General features: G+C 41.0%; 1 protein-coding gene across 14 annotated transcripts in view; it reads right to left on the reverse strand.

Moving 5' to 3' along the window:
- Positions 1-13051, reverse strand: part of AKT3 (AKT serine/threonine kinase 3) — a 261533-nt gene that overhangs the window by 160971 nt on the left and 87511 nt on the right. Inside the window, exons 3-4 of one of the 14 annotated variants that reach the window (XM_043543363.1) lie at positions 10862-10962; positions 8613-9043 (exon numbers count right to left, since the gene is read on the reverse strand). The exons of the other annotated variants lie outside the window; for them this stretch is intronic. The gene's annotated coding sequence lies outside the window, so the exon portion shown is untranslated. The remainder of the gene's footprint in view (positions 1-8612; positions 9044-10861; positions 10963-13051) is intronic. 14 annotated transcript variants of the gene reach the window in all.

Genomic DNA, 13051 nt, shown 5'->3' on the forward strand with positions numbered 1-13051 from the left:
GTAACAAGATGCTTTGCATGAAATGGTTTAACATGCCTATCAGCGTTCAGTCACAAGTACGACACTCATTGTTATGAATAGGAAAACAAGGACAACTGCAAAATGATAACACCATAAACATAGTAAGCTTTTGGTGGTCAGGATTTCCTTTTATATCATCATTAATCTGTCCTGGAAATGAAAAGACAAAAGCATTTTTTTAAAAATAAAAAGTGCCTCACACCTAGTGTTACCAGACAATGGGTAGAAGAATCATAGGGTTAGAAGGAACCATAAGGGTCATCTGCTCCAGTGGCTCTCAATCTTTCCAGACAAGCATACCCCTTATGAGAGTCTGATTTGTCTTATACACCCACAAGTTTCACCTCACTTAAAAACTACTTGCTTACAAAAAAATCAGACATAAAAATACAAAAAAGTGTCACAGCACACTATTACTGAAAAATTGCTTACTCTCTCATTTTACCATATAATTATAAAATAAATCAACTGGAATATAAATACTGTACTTACATTTCAGTTTCTAGTATATAGAGCAGTAAAAATAAGTCATATGAAATTTTAGGAGTACTTGTGGCATCTTAGAGACTAACAAATTTATTTGAGCATAAGCTTTCGTGAGCTACAGCTCACTTCATTGGAATGCAGACTGAATGCATCCGATGAAGTGAGCTGTAGCTCATGAAAGCTTATGCTCAAATAAATTGGTTAGTCTCTAAGGTGCCACAAGTACTCCTTTTCTTTTTGCGAATACAGACTAACACGGCTGCTACTCTGAAACCTATAAAATTTTAGTTTGTACTAACTTCGCTAGGACTTTTTATGTAGCCTGTTGTAAAACTAGGCAAATATCTAGATGAGTTGAGGTATCCCCGGAAGACCTCTGCATACCCCCAGGGGTATGCGTACCCCTAATTGAGAACCCACTGATCTACTCTAACCCACTGCCAAGATGCAGGATTTGTTGTATCTAAATCATCCAAGACAGAGTGCTATCCAACCTCCTTTAGAAAACCTCTAGTGAAGGAGTTTCCATAAACTCTCTAGGCAGTCTGTTCCACTGTTCTTACAGTTAGGAAGTTTTTCTTGAGATTTATTCTAAATCTGCTATGCTATAGTTTGACATTGCCACTTGTCCTGCCCTCTGTGGCAAGAGAGAACAACTGCTCTCCTTTTTTATGGCATTATTTGAAGTATTTCAAGTATTTGAAAACCAGTATCATGTCTCCCATTTAATCTCCTCTTTTCCAACCAAAACATACCAGTTCCTTCAGCCTTTACTCATGTGGCTTACATTCCATCCCTTTGATCTTCTTTGTCACTCACCTCTGGATCCTTTCCAGTTTCTCTACATCCTTTCTATAGATTGGTGACCAAAACTGGACACAGTACTCCAGCTGAAGCCTACCCAGCACCAAGTAGAGTGGTACTATCACTTCCCATGATTATTAATGCAACCTAAAATTGCATCTTTATTTATTTAATTTGGCAACAGCAATCGAATTGTTGACTCTTGTTGAGGTTGTGATTCACCACTACTCCCAGATCTTTCTCAGCAGTATTGCTGCCAAGCCAGTTATCCCCTGTTCTGTATTTGTGCATTTGGTTTTTCTTCCCTAAGTGTAGCACCTTACATTTGTCTTTGTTGAATTTCATTTTGTTGTGTATAGCCCAGTTCTCCAATTTAACAAGAGCCCTCTGAATTTTAGCTCTATCCTCCAAAGTGTTGGCAACCCTCCCTCTTTCCCCCACCACCCAGCTTAGTGTCATCTGCAAATTTGATCAGTATGCTCTCTATTCTTACAGCCGAGTCATTAATAAAGATATTAAACAACACTGGATAAGAACAAATGCTTGTGGAACCCAACCTGAGACCTCCCTCCAATCTGATATCATTCCAATAGTTACTCTTTGCGGTTGTTTAACCAATTACGTAACCACTTAATAGTAGTTCTGCCAAGCCCGCATTTCTCCAGTTTACTTAACAGAATGTCATGTGGGACTATGTCAAAAGCATTGCTGAAGTCCAGGTATATTATGTCCACCGCATTCCCCCATCCCCCAAATTAGTTACCCTGTCAAAGAAGGAAATCAAGCTGGTTTGGCATGATTTGTTCTTGGTAAATCCATGGTGGCTGATAGTGATCACCCCTTCATCCTCCAGGTATTCGCAAATTGAATGTTTTATATATCGCTCTCATAGCTTCCCTGGTATCAGAATCACGCTGACTGGTCTATAGTTCCCCAGCTCCTCCTTTTAGCCCTTTTAAAGATGGGCCTTACATTAGCCCTTCTCCAGTCTTCCAGGATCTCTGCAGTCATCCATGAGTTTTCAAATATTATTGCCAGTGTCTCCAAGATTTTTTCAGCTAATTCCTTCAGTACTCTCAGGTGAACAGCATCAGGCCCCGCTGACTTGAATTCATTCAAATTGGTCAGAAGATCGCTGAAGTGTTCTTTACTTATCCCAATCTGCATCCCCTCCCCTTTGTCGTCTATGGTAACTTTGCTAGTTTTCTGGTCTTGTTATTTTCTGAGAGAAGACTGAAGCAAAGTAGGCATTGTGCAACTCTGTCTTCCTATCATCTTCCGTTACCAGATCACCTTTCTCTATTGAGTGGCAGACCCACACCATTCTTGATCTTTCTTTTTTGGCTGACATAATTGAAGAACCCCTTCTTGTTGTCTCTAACATTCATTGCCAGCTATAAAACTAATTCTTTGCCTTTGCTTTACTGATTTTCTCCCTACACACTCGCACTATTCCCATGTATACTTTCTTGGTGACATGCCCCTCCTTCCATTTCCTTTATGTATTCCTTTTGATTTTTAGATAGCTAAAAAGCTCCTTGGGCAGCCATATTGTCTCCTGCGGTTCTACTTATCTTTCCTCTGAGTTGAAATAACTTGATGTTGAACCTCTAGTATTGCATCTTTTAGGAACTGCCAGCTCCCTTCGACTTCTTTTCTTCCTAATTGGTCTTTCCATGGGACCTTCCCTACTATTTCTCTGAGCTGGTTGGACTTCAGAAAGGCAGATTTCAGTGTCCTTGTTTTGCTTTTTCTCATGCCTTCCTTTCCATAGGATCTTTAATTCTATCAGATCATGATCACTTCCCTCCCAAGTTCCCAATCACAATCATACCCCTAATCATATTTGTTCCCCTTCTCTGTACCTTTTCCAATATATCTTTTTTGATACAGGGTGACCAAAACTGGACGCAGTAATCAAATTGTGAGCGTATCATGGATTAATATAGTGGCATTAAGATATTTTCTGTCTTATTATCTACCCGTTCCCTAGTGATTGGAAAGCTAATGTTGTTAGCTTTTTTGAATGCTGCTGCACTTTGAGCAGATGTTTTCAGAGATCCACAGTGACTCCAAAATCTTTCTTGAGTGGTATCTAATTTAGACCCCATCATTTTGTATGTATAGTTGGGATTATGTTTTCCAACATGCATTACTTCGCATTTATCAACAATTAATTTCATCAGCCATTTTGTTGCTCACTCACTTTTGTGAGATCCCTTTATAACTCTTCACAGTCAGCTTTGGACTTAACTATCTTGAGTAATTTTCAATCCTCTGCAAATTTTCCAACCTTACTTTTTACCTTTTTCAGGGTCATTTATTAACATGTTGAACAGCATTTGTCCTAGTACAGATCCGTGAGTGACACCACTATTTATCTCTCTCCATTATGAAAACTGACCACTTAGTCCTACCCTTTGTTTTCTGTCCTTTAAACAGTTACTGATCCATGAGAGGAACTTCCTTTTTACCCCATGACTGCATACTTTGCTCAGGAGCCTTTGGTGATAAACCTTGTCAAAGGTTTTCTTAAGCCCAAGTACACTATATGCACGGGATCACTCTTGTCCATATGTTTGTTGACCCCCACAAAGAATTCTAATAGATTGGTAAGGCATGATTTCCCTTTACAAAAGTAGGGATGACTCTTCCCCAACAAACTGTGGTCATTTTGTGTCTAGTAATTCTGTTCTTTCCTATAGTTTGCTGGGTACTGAAGTTAGGCTTACTGGCCTGTAATTAGAATGATCAACTCTGGAACCTTTTTTAAAAATTGGTGTCAAATTAGCTATTGTGACAAAGTTCCTGCTCTACCTTGGTGGGATTATTGGCGGATTTGCTCGTCTTGGAGCTTCACGGCAGCCCTCAGCTTGGCCGTTTCTGTGAACCCACAGTCCAGGGCAACTCCTCCTGTGTCTGACCAGGAGTTGGGAGGATTTGGGGGGAACCCGGGCCCGCCCTCTACTCTGGGTTCCAGCCCAGGGCTCTGTGGAATGCAGCTGTCTAGAGTGCCTCCTGGAACTGCTGTGCGACAGCTACAACTCCCTGGGCTACTTCCCCATGGCCTCCTCCCAACACCTTCTTTATCCTCACCACCGGACCTTCCTCATGGTGTCTGATAATGCTTGTACACCTCAGTCCTCCAACAGTCCGCGTTCTCACTCTCAGCTCCTAGTGCCTCTTGCTCCCAGCTCCTCACACGCACACCACAAACTGAAGTGAGCTCCTTTTTAAAACCCAGGTGCCCTGATTAGCCTGCCTTAATTGATTCTAGCAGCTTCTTGATTGGCTGCAGGTGTTCTAATCAGCCTGTCTTAATCGTCTCCAGAAGGTTCCTGATTGTTCTGGAACCTTCCCTGTTACCTTACCCAGGGAAAAGGGACCTACTTAGCCTGGGGCTAATATATCTGTCTTTTATTACTCTCCTATAACCATCTGGCCCGACCCTGTCACACTATCCTCCAGTCATCTACAACAGAAGCTGATTTAAGCAATAGGTTAAATACCACAGTTAGTAGTTCTGCAATTTCACATTTGAGTTCCTTCAGAACTCTTGAGTGAATACCATCTGGTCCTGGTTACTTATTACTGTTCAATAAATCAATTTGTTCCTAAATCTTCAGACGTGTCACCTAAAAAGAATAGCTCAGGTGTGGGACTCTCCCTCACATCCCCTGCAGTGAAGACTGAAGCAAAGAATTCATTTAGCTTCTCCACAATAGTCTGGTCTTCCTTCAGTGCTCCTTTAGCACCTCGATTATCCAGTGGCCCCATTGATAGTTTGGAAGGTTTCCTACTTCTGACGTATTTTAAAAAAAATTTACTGTTAGTACTCTATGACTTTTGTTAGTTGCTCTTCAAATTTATTTATTTATATTTTTTGCCTAACTATACTTTTACACTTGACTTGCCAGAGTTTACGCTCCTTTCTATTTTCCATAATAGGATTTGACTTCCCATTTTTAAAAGATGCCTTTTTGCCTCTAACCACTTCTTTTACTCTGTTGTTTAGCTTGGTGGCACTATTTTGGTCCTCTTACTATGTTGTTTTAATGAGTACTATGTATTTAGTTTGACCCTCTATTTTATGGGGTTTTTCATAGAATCATAGGACTGGAAGGAACCTCGAGAGGTCATCTTCTAGACCAGGCCCCTGCACTCATGGCAGGACTAAGTATTATCCAGACCATCCCTGACAGATGTTTGTCTAACCTGCTCTTTAAAATCTCCAATAATGGAGATTCCACAACCTCCCTAGGCAATTTATTTCAGTGTTTTATAAAGTTTCAATGCAGCTTGCCTGCATTTCTCTCTTCAGACTGTACCTTTTAATTTCTGTTGAACTAGCTTTCTCATTTTTGTGTAGCTCCCCTTTCTGAAGTTAAATGCTACTGTGGTGGGCTTCTCTGGTATTTTCCCACAACGTTAAATTTAATTACATTATGATCACTATTACCAAGCAATTCAGCTATATTCACTTCTTGGACCAGACCCTGTGCTCCACTTAGGACAAAATCAAGAATTGCCGCCTCTCCTTATGGGTTCCAGGAATTGCTGTTCTAAGAAGCAGTCATTAATGGTGTCTAAAAACTTTATCTCAGCATCCTGTCCTGAGGCGACATGTATCCAGTCAATATAGGAACCATTATTTTTGAGTTTTCTATTCTTATAGCCTCTATAATCTCCCAGAGCATTTCACAAGCCCTAGCCTGGTCAGGTGATCAATTGTATATTCCTACTGCTATCGATTTTAACTGTATTTAAAAACTCCATGCTTTCACATATAGTGCCACTCCCCTACCAGCACGACCTACTCTATCATTCCTATATATTTTGTACCCTGTGTGATGAAGTGGGAATGTTCTTAATGTTTTCTCTAAATATTGTGTGGGTACCTCAGTTTCCCCTATGCCTTTCTTAAGTATCTAGGTGCTAGGATAAGATGTGTGATTATTGCAGAGCCTTAGAGGGCCAGTGTGATGGTATCTGCACAGAGAATGGCCGACACCCTGTCTCCTGGCAACTGATGGCCTGGACTCCCCCTCTGCAAAGGTGCCAACTGAAGGTGTTGGAGAACAAAGAGATCAGGTGGCCTCCTGGCCCGGGAGAAAGACAAAGGCCAGAGGAGGGGCTGGAGAGTCTCAGTTGGAGCTGGCTGGGGAAATGGAGGGAGGCCCAGATGGGGCTCTGGCCTCCCTGCCCCCCAGGACGGACCTGACTGAGGGGTCCTGTTCTCTGTACCCACAAGCTCTGTTTTAGACCATATTCCTGTCATCTAATAAACCTTCTGTTTTACTGGCTGGCTGAGAGTCAAGTTTGACTGCAGAATTGGGGTTCAGGACCCACTGGCTTCCCCAGGAGCCCCGCCTGTGCGAACCCGCTATGGGAAGCACACGGTGTGGAAGGGGATGCTGAATACTCCGAGGTCAGTCCCAAGAAGCTGTGTAAGCTTCTTGCTCTGGAGACAGTCTGCTTGCAGAGAAGAGGCTCCCCCAGAGTCCTGACTGGCTTCGTATGGAGTAGTTCCAGAGCATCACCCGGTGACTCTGTGACACCCTGGTATTACTGTGCCCCATTATCATCATTCCATCAAGTTTCTGTGATGCCTGTTATATCAATATCCTCACTTAATACCAGACACTCAAGTTCACCCATCTCAGTCTTTGAAAGACTACAGTTCACACATGCTCAGTAAAGACTTGCTGAGCTTAACAGCTAAAATCTCTGAACTTTGTCCGCACTGAGCATGCTCAACCCTCTCACAGCTTCTAACGCTGACTGGACTACATGCACTATCCCCACAGAGTAACTGAGCATGTACCAAAATAACATGGGCAAAGCCAAACTTTCCCTGGAATAGCTGCTCCAGGTTAGAGTGATTCCATGTGCTAGAACCAAGAGCATGGAGACTCTCTCTCTTGTGCTCTCAATAACCAACCCAACCCTTCTCGCTTGTACCAAATCCATGTGGTGGAGGAAGCAGTCTGATTCAAATGCAGCGGGGACAGTAGCCAGACCTGGTGGGAGAGAAAGGAGTGGGATGAATCTGGTGAGACTGGGACTTGTGGGGCCACGGGAAGATATACTAGACTGTCTAGGCAATGAGACTGGAACTGGGGGCAAGGGTGAAAAGAGGTGACTGGGAATCAGTCTGCTTGGGGTTGAGCAGGAGACTGAGACTGGACAAGGGAGGGGGAGACTTAGACTGTCTGGGTAAGGAAACTAATGTCTCTAAACTATGCTTTTCACCTCTTCTTCAGAGGAAAAAAATTGCAAAATTCTCAGATCATCATTCCTTTGGTCGCATGAGGCCTAAACAGTGACAGAAATGAGCTACCTAAAGCTGATCTTCCTTCCTAGCGAATATTTGCAAGTCTGTCACTTCCTTTTGTTATCTGTCTTAGAAACACTACACATCATTTTAACCTAGTGGTTAGCAAGCCAAGAGTGGTAGGGAACAGAATGGGAGTGGGGGGGAAAGAGATTGATCTGATAAGGACCTGGACTGCATGGGGGAGAAATAAGACTAGCTGGGCAAAGAGACTGGGGCAAAGGAGTCAGAGAACAGGGTTAAGGGGTTTGGGGTTGTTTTTTTTTTGGGGGGGGGTGGGGGGGAGAAGAGGCTGTGGTTGGATGATCAGCCCCAAGAGGAAGACTAGGATTCAATGGGAGAACGGGGAGAGAGAGATCAGACTAGGAACCGGGGGGCGGGGGGGGAGGAACTGGGACCAGTTGTGGAGATAGGGACTTGGACAGCAAGACCAGGAGGGAGACTAGGACTGTCTGTGCAAGGGGACTCGGATGAGAAACCTGAGGAGTGGAGCTCAGAACTGGAGACACAGTGGAGAAGAGACAGGACTGGGACAGGAATAGACTGGAGGGGACTGGCCAGAAGAGGAAAGCAGAAGGGAATGGGTAGAAGTGTCTGTACCCATCTAGAGAACACTCCCCTCCACAGCCTAAAATAAAATCCAAGATTCCTGAGTCTCACCATTCCTCTGCTATGTAAACCACAGGACAAGTGTCTCTCTCATTACCCTCTACTGCTAATCCACATGGAGGATGAAAATCTACTACTACTATCAGTTACTCCATTAGTTCAAGTGGCAGAGGTTCATGGATCAATCTAAAACATTGAACCTTGTTGATGACCCAGCTGAGTGTCAACATGAGTTTTTGTTTTTCAGTTTGCTTTTTTAAAAAGCAAAGAAATTAGACACAAAAAACTACATCAAAAGAACGTTACTGAGGTTGCAAAGTCAAGTACTCAAAAGTTAGGAAATGGTGGCCTATGATACCTTAAGATCTCAATGTTCTGTGGAAAGGAGTACTTGTCAAGAGGTAGGAGGACTCCTCCAGGTTTATATTCCCAACTCTCTCACACACCTTGTAATCCCGAGTGAGTCACAACTTCTCTATCTCAGTTACTTCATTGTAAAATGCATCAGAGTTGAGATGTTTAATAGTGAATTGCAAAAGAAAAAAAGATTCTCCCTTTTCTGTTTCACGCATTATAAAAGTTCCCACACAAACTCGCACAAAAAAAAATGTTGTTCTTGTTTCTTTTCATTAGAAACGTCAGGATCTGCCGCCCCTCTTTTTTGCTGAAGGACTCTAGAAAACTGGAGTGGAATAATTGGGAAGGTGATATTACATTGGACTGAAACATGGGCTTCAACTTTTCTGTGGCTTATTCATATATGAGCACCACCTCCCGCTCTTCAGAGTCCTGCAGCAAAAAAAAAAAAAAAAAAAAAAAAAAAGGAAGTTAGATCATGGTATTCCTAATGCTTTAAAAAAAAAAAAAAAAAAACCCACAAATCTTTTTGTGTTGTAAATAAAGGTAAGGAGGAGCAAAAAAGTGTACAGCTAAAAATTTTCTTTGCAGTACACCAGTAAAGAAACATCAGATACTTTGAGAATATTGTTAGATAATTACAAGGTTAAGTTCTACAGAGACCTATACATATGCTTCAGTTGGCTACAATAGGACTACTTACCGTGCATAAACACGTGCCTAAGTCTTTGCAAGATCAGCATGAAAGCATTCCCAGCAAAATGTATTGAAATAGATGAAGTTTAAAATAAACCAGACAATGAAAAACTAACCAAAGGAAACAAAGAAGCCAGGGGCCCCAGGCAAAAAGAAATTAACATAAATTTAACGTAAGACTGATCATTATTTTACAGAGTCTGTCAACGCAAATGTTATTGTTTTTAAAAACAAGACATTTAGAATCCCTCTCCCATGAACATTGTATTTAGATTTTTACGATTTTTTGTTGAGCTCTGATGAAATGTGTGTTTTTTTATAGGGATAAGTTGGATAGCTGCGGAGAAGGCCACAGCACAGGTAAAATAAATATACCAGACCAATGTTCTAAAGACCATTTTACATTTTTCTATTAATATGCATATAAAACATGACTTACAGCGACATAATACAGGAATGATCCAGGCCTGACTGCTGTCACCTGTAGAGTTTTCCCCCAGGAAGAGAGGGGAATTTTAGTATTGAAGAGATACCTCTTATTTGTTATCTAAGGTGCCACAAGTACTCCTTTTCTTTTTCCAAATCTTGTATCTGCAGCTCCCCTAAAATCCTGTATCTGGTGGTTGGGAGTATGTGCACCTGACAGCAACGGTACCTGTCTCAAAACTCTTGTGTCTTGCAAGAGGTGCCCCATATTTTCCTTCTTCCCCTCCACGACAAAAAATAATGTACCTGGAGAGAGCCATCCTATGTTCATGCATACACTTTGAAGAGTGTCTAGAGCAGTCTGGGTGAAACCAATCTAGTGGTTTGTTTTACAGATAGCAATGACTAAGGCTAAGATTAGGTCACGGAGGTCACAGATTCCGTGACTTCCAGAGACCTCCATGACATTTTCTGCTTCAGCCCCAGGGCAGCAGGGCTGAAGTGGTCAGCTGGCAGGGGGACCCTGGAGATCTCAGCCACCAGGGGGGACGCGGGACTCCCAGCTGCCAGCCCTGCAGCTCTTAGCTGCCTTGAGCGCCAGGGGGGACCCCAAAGCTGTCAGCCACAGCAGCACAGGTGCTGGACTCTTCCCCCTCCCTACCCTCTCAGCCCACTGCCCGCTCCCGCGGCAGGGCTTGGGCTCTCATTCCCCCATCAGCCCATTTTGCCACCGTTATTTTTAGTATAAGCCAGGGACAGGTTATGGGCTTCCATGAATTTCTGTTTATTGCCCATGACCTTTGTGTGACTTTTACTAGTAACAACAGTGACAAAATCTTAACCTTAGCAATGACTAGTGGCTGGAAGTATCGAGGGGGAGGGGGAAGGAGGGGCGTGTAGTACACAAGAATATTTAAATCACAAAATAAACTTTTTAAAATGTTGTGTTAAACAAGGATATGATACAATTAAACAATCTAATACATTTATCACTAGGGCTGATTAAATGAAATTGCTTACGCCAGAATATCCGGAGCAAAGAAAATGCATTGTAATGGAGATTAGAGTCCCCTGTGTCGCTGTAACTGAAGTACAACAAATCTTTTAAGCAGCCTTTGTGGTACTCACATTCACTTCTCTAATTCAGAGTGAAACAGTTGCTCTCCTTATATCCTGTTCTTATGTGGCTTTCAGGGCAGTGCATGAGTATGATGTCACCCTGGTGCTGCCTGAGAACAGAAAGTACCAGGAAGTGTCAAACCCTCTGAATCTGCATGGGAACTAGCATGAGGACAAGGGTTGTAAAACTAGAAAATTACAATAAGATTTTAAAGCAAAATTTGAATTTTTGATTTCTAAGGCATTGTTAGTTATATCTAAAGGAGAAAGTTTTTTTTTAACTTTTGTAATTTATAATTTTAATTGAACAGTTGATTTCCATCTTAGCCCTACTGTCTTAATTTAAGACAACAAAACAGCTGAAATACAAAAAGCTGACCTCTAACAAAAGCAGTAAACATCTGTCAGTGTTAAGATTCCAAAACACATACACACACATATATATATATACACACACACACACTTTCTGTCCCTTTCTCTCTCGCCATAAAACAGTTATAGTTTCAGATTACATCTGTAGTCATCACATAAAATAGCGAACTACATTTATGACCTTGAGAAGTTAAAAAGAACCAGGAAACAATGAATGAGCTCATCAGGGGAAAAAAGGTTTCTTTTCACAAATTAGAGGCTTAAAAAAAACAACAACACTTTTAGCTAAAAAAATTTAGCTTCCTAAAGCGCTACTCAGTCTCTCCATTATGTAATAGTTCTTTAGGAAACAGTCAGCTACCCTGACAACTGGGATGTTTTGCCAGTGTGGCTTTGTCTAAATCCTAAAGCAGTACTTGGTTATGCATTAAGCCCAGTGGCTGTCTGTGATCTGAATGCCAATTAAGAGTGCTGTCCCTGTCATCTGACAAGCCCGAGACTAAAAGGTCTATCTGAGGTCAAACTGTCTGGACTACTTTCATAAACTCAGATTGGGAAATGCAGACCACAATGCATTCTCTTCCTTGAAAGTATGACAGTGAGGAAAAACAGCACCTGGTATAAAATCTTCATTACATGATATGTAAACAGGAGAAACAAATTCTTCAAATTTTATTTCTGTTTTGGTTTCTTAAAATAATTTCCTGAATTATAAATGAAGATTTCACGCCCTAGTGGAGAGGAGGAGATGAGAACAATCTCTATATTTCTAGTACTTAAAAAGAGAACACACAATAGATGTTTCCAAAATTCTAACATACATACATAAAATAAAACACAGACAGCATCCTTGAAAAAGGTATAGACAGTTAATACTGATATAATGGGATCTGTCCTATTTCCCATATATTTTTATACTAAGGCCACCACTTGCACTCACTTAGTCAGGTATCTACAACCACTACTTCTTCTATTTCATATATTATAGAGGGGAAAGTCAAATATTTTAAGTATTCATTATAAAACAGACCAAATTACTTTTCCAACAGTTTGTTTGCTCAGCAATGCTGGGCCTCTTCAAATTCCTTTTCAGGCATTTACAACAGAACTCTGAAAATGACAACAATTTGATATATGATCCCTCAATTCTAACTTTTGAAATAACTTCTACTTTTGGACAGAAACATCAATTTCTACACGTTATACATAGTATCAACTTATTTTCTACTATTTTATTTTTGTTTATGATTTACTTAGTGCCAATTAACTAACTCATTCTCTTTATGTTTGTGCAAGTATATTATCCTAGGCAGCGTGGGTCAATTTATTCTCAAACTACATAATTGAAATTGCAAGGTTATACAATTTTCCAATCAAAGAAGCTACTGTTTAAATGTCTAGTTTAAGGACCTTTGAGAGAGATTAACTGCTTCTTTAAGGTATAATTCTTTTCAAAAATCAGCATGGGAAATCTAAACTCAAATGTTCTATTCTGCACTCCTTACATGAATACCTTCCACTAACATGAAAGAGAGAGGATGCTCTGCTTCCCTCACTTACATAATTTTCCCTTTGAAACAGATTTTCAATTGACATATGTAGAAAGAGTACAATATCAAGATGAAACTTGTAGTGGATTCTTAGGTGGAATTATATCTTTATTTTGTATCAGTCTTTTTGAAGCATCTAGAATTACAAGAGATGAGACAAAGAGCTGCGAGTTTTGGGGGATGGAGGGGTTCAGTCTTGTTTTATATACTGTAGCTCAATTAATTCATTTAAAATGTGTGTGGTTATTCATTAACTTTTGTTGTGATATTCACCCAA

Source organism: Chelonia mydas, chromosome 3 (assembly GCF_015237465.2).
Source record: "Chelonia mydas isolate rCheMyd1 chromosome 3, rCheMyd1.pri.v2, whole genome shotgun sequence".
NCBI lineage: Eukaryota > Metazoa > Chordata > Testudines > Cheloniidae > Chelonia > Chelonia mydas.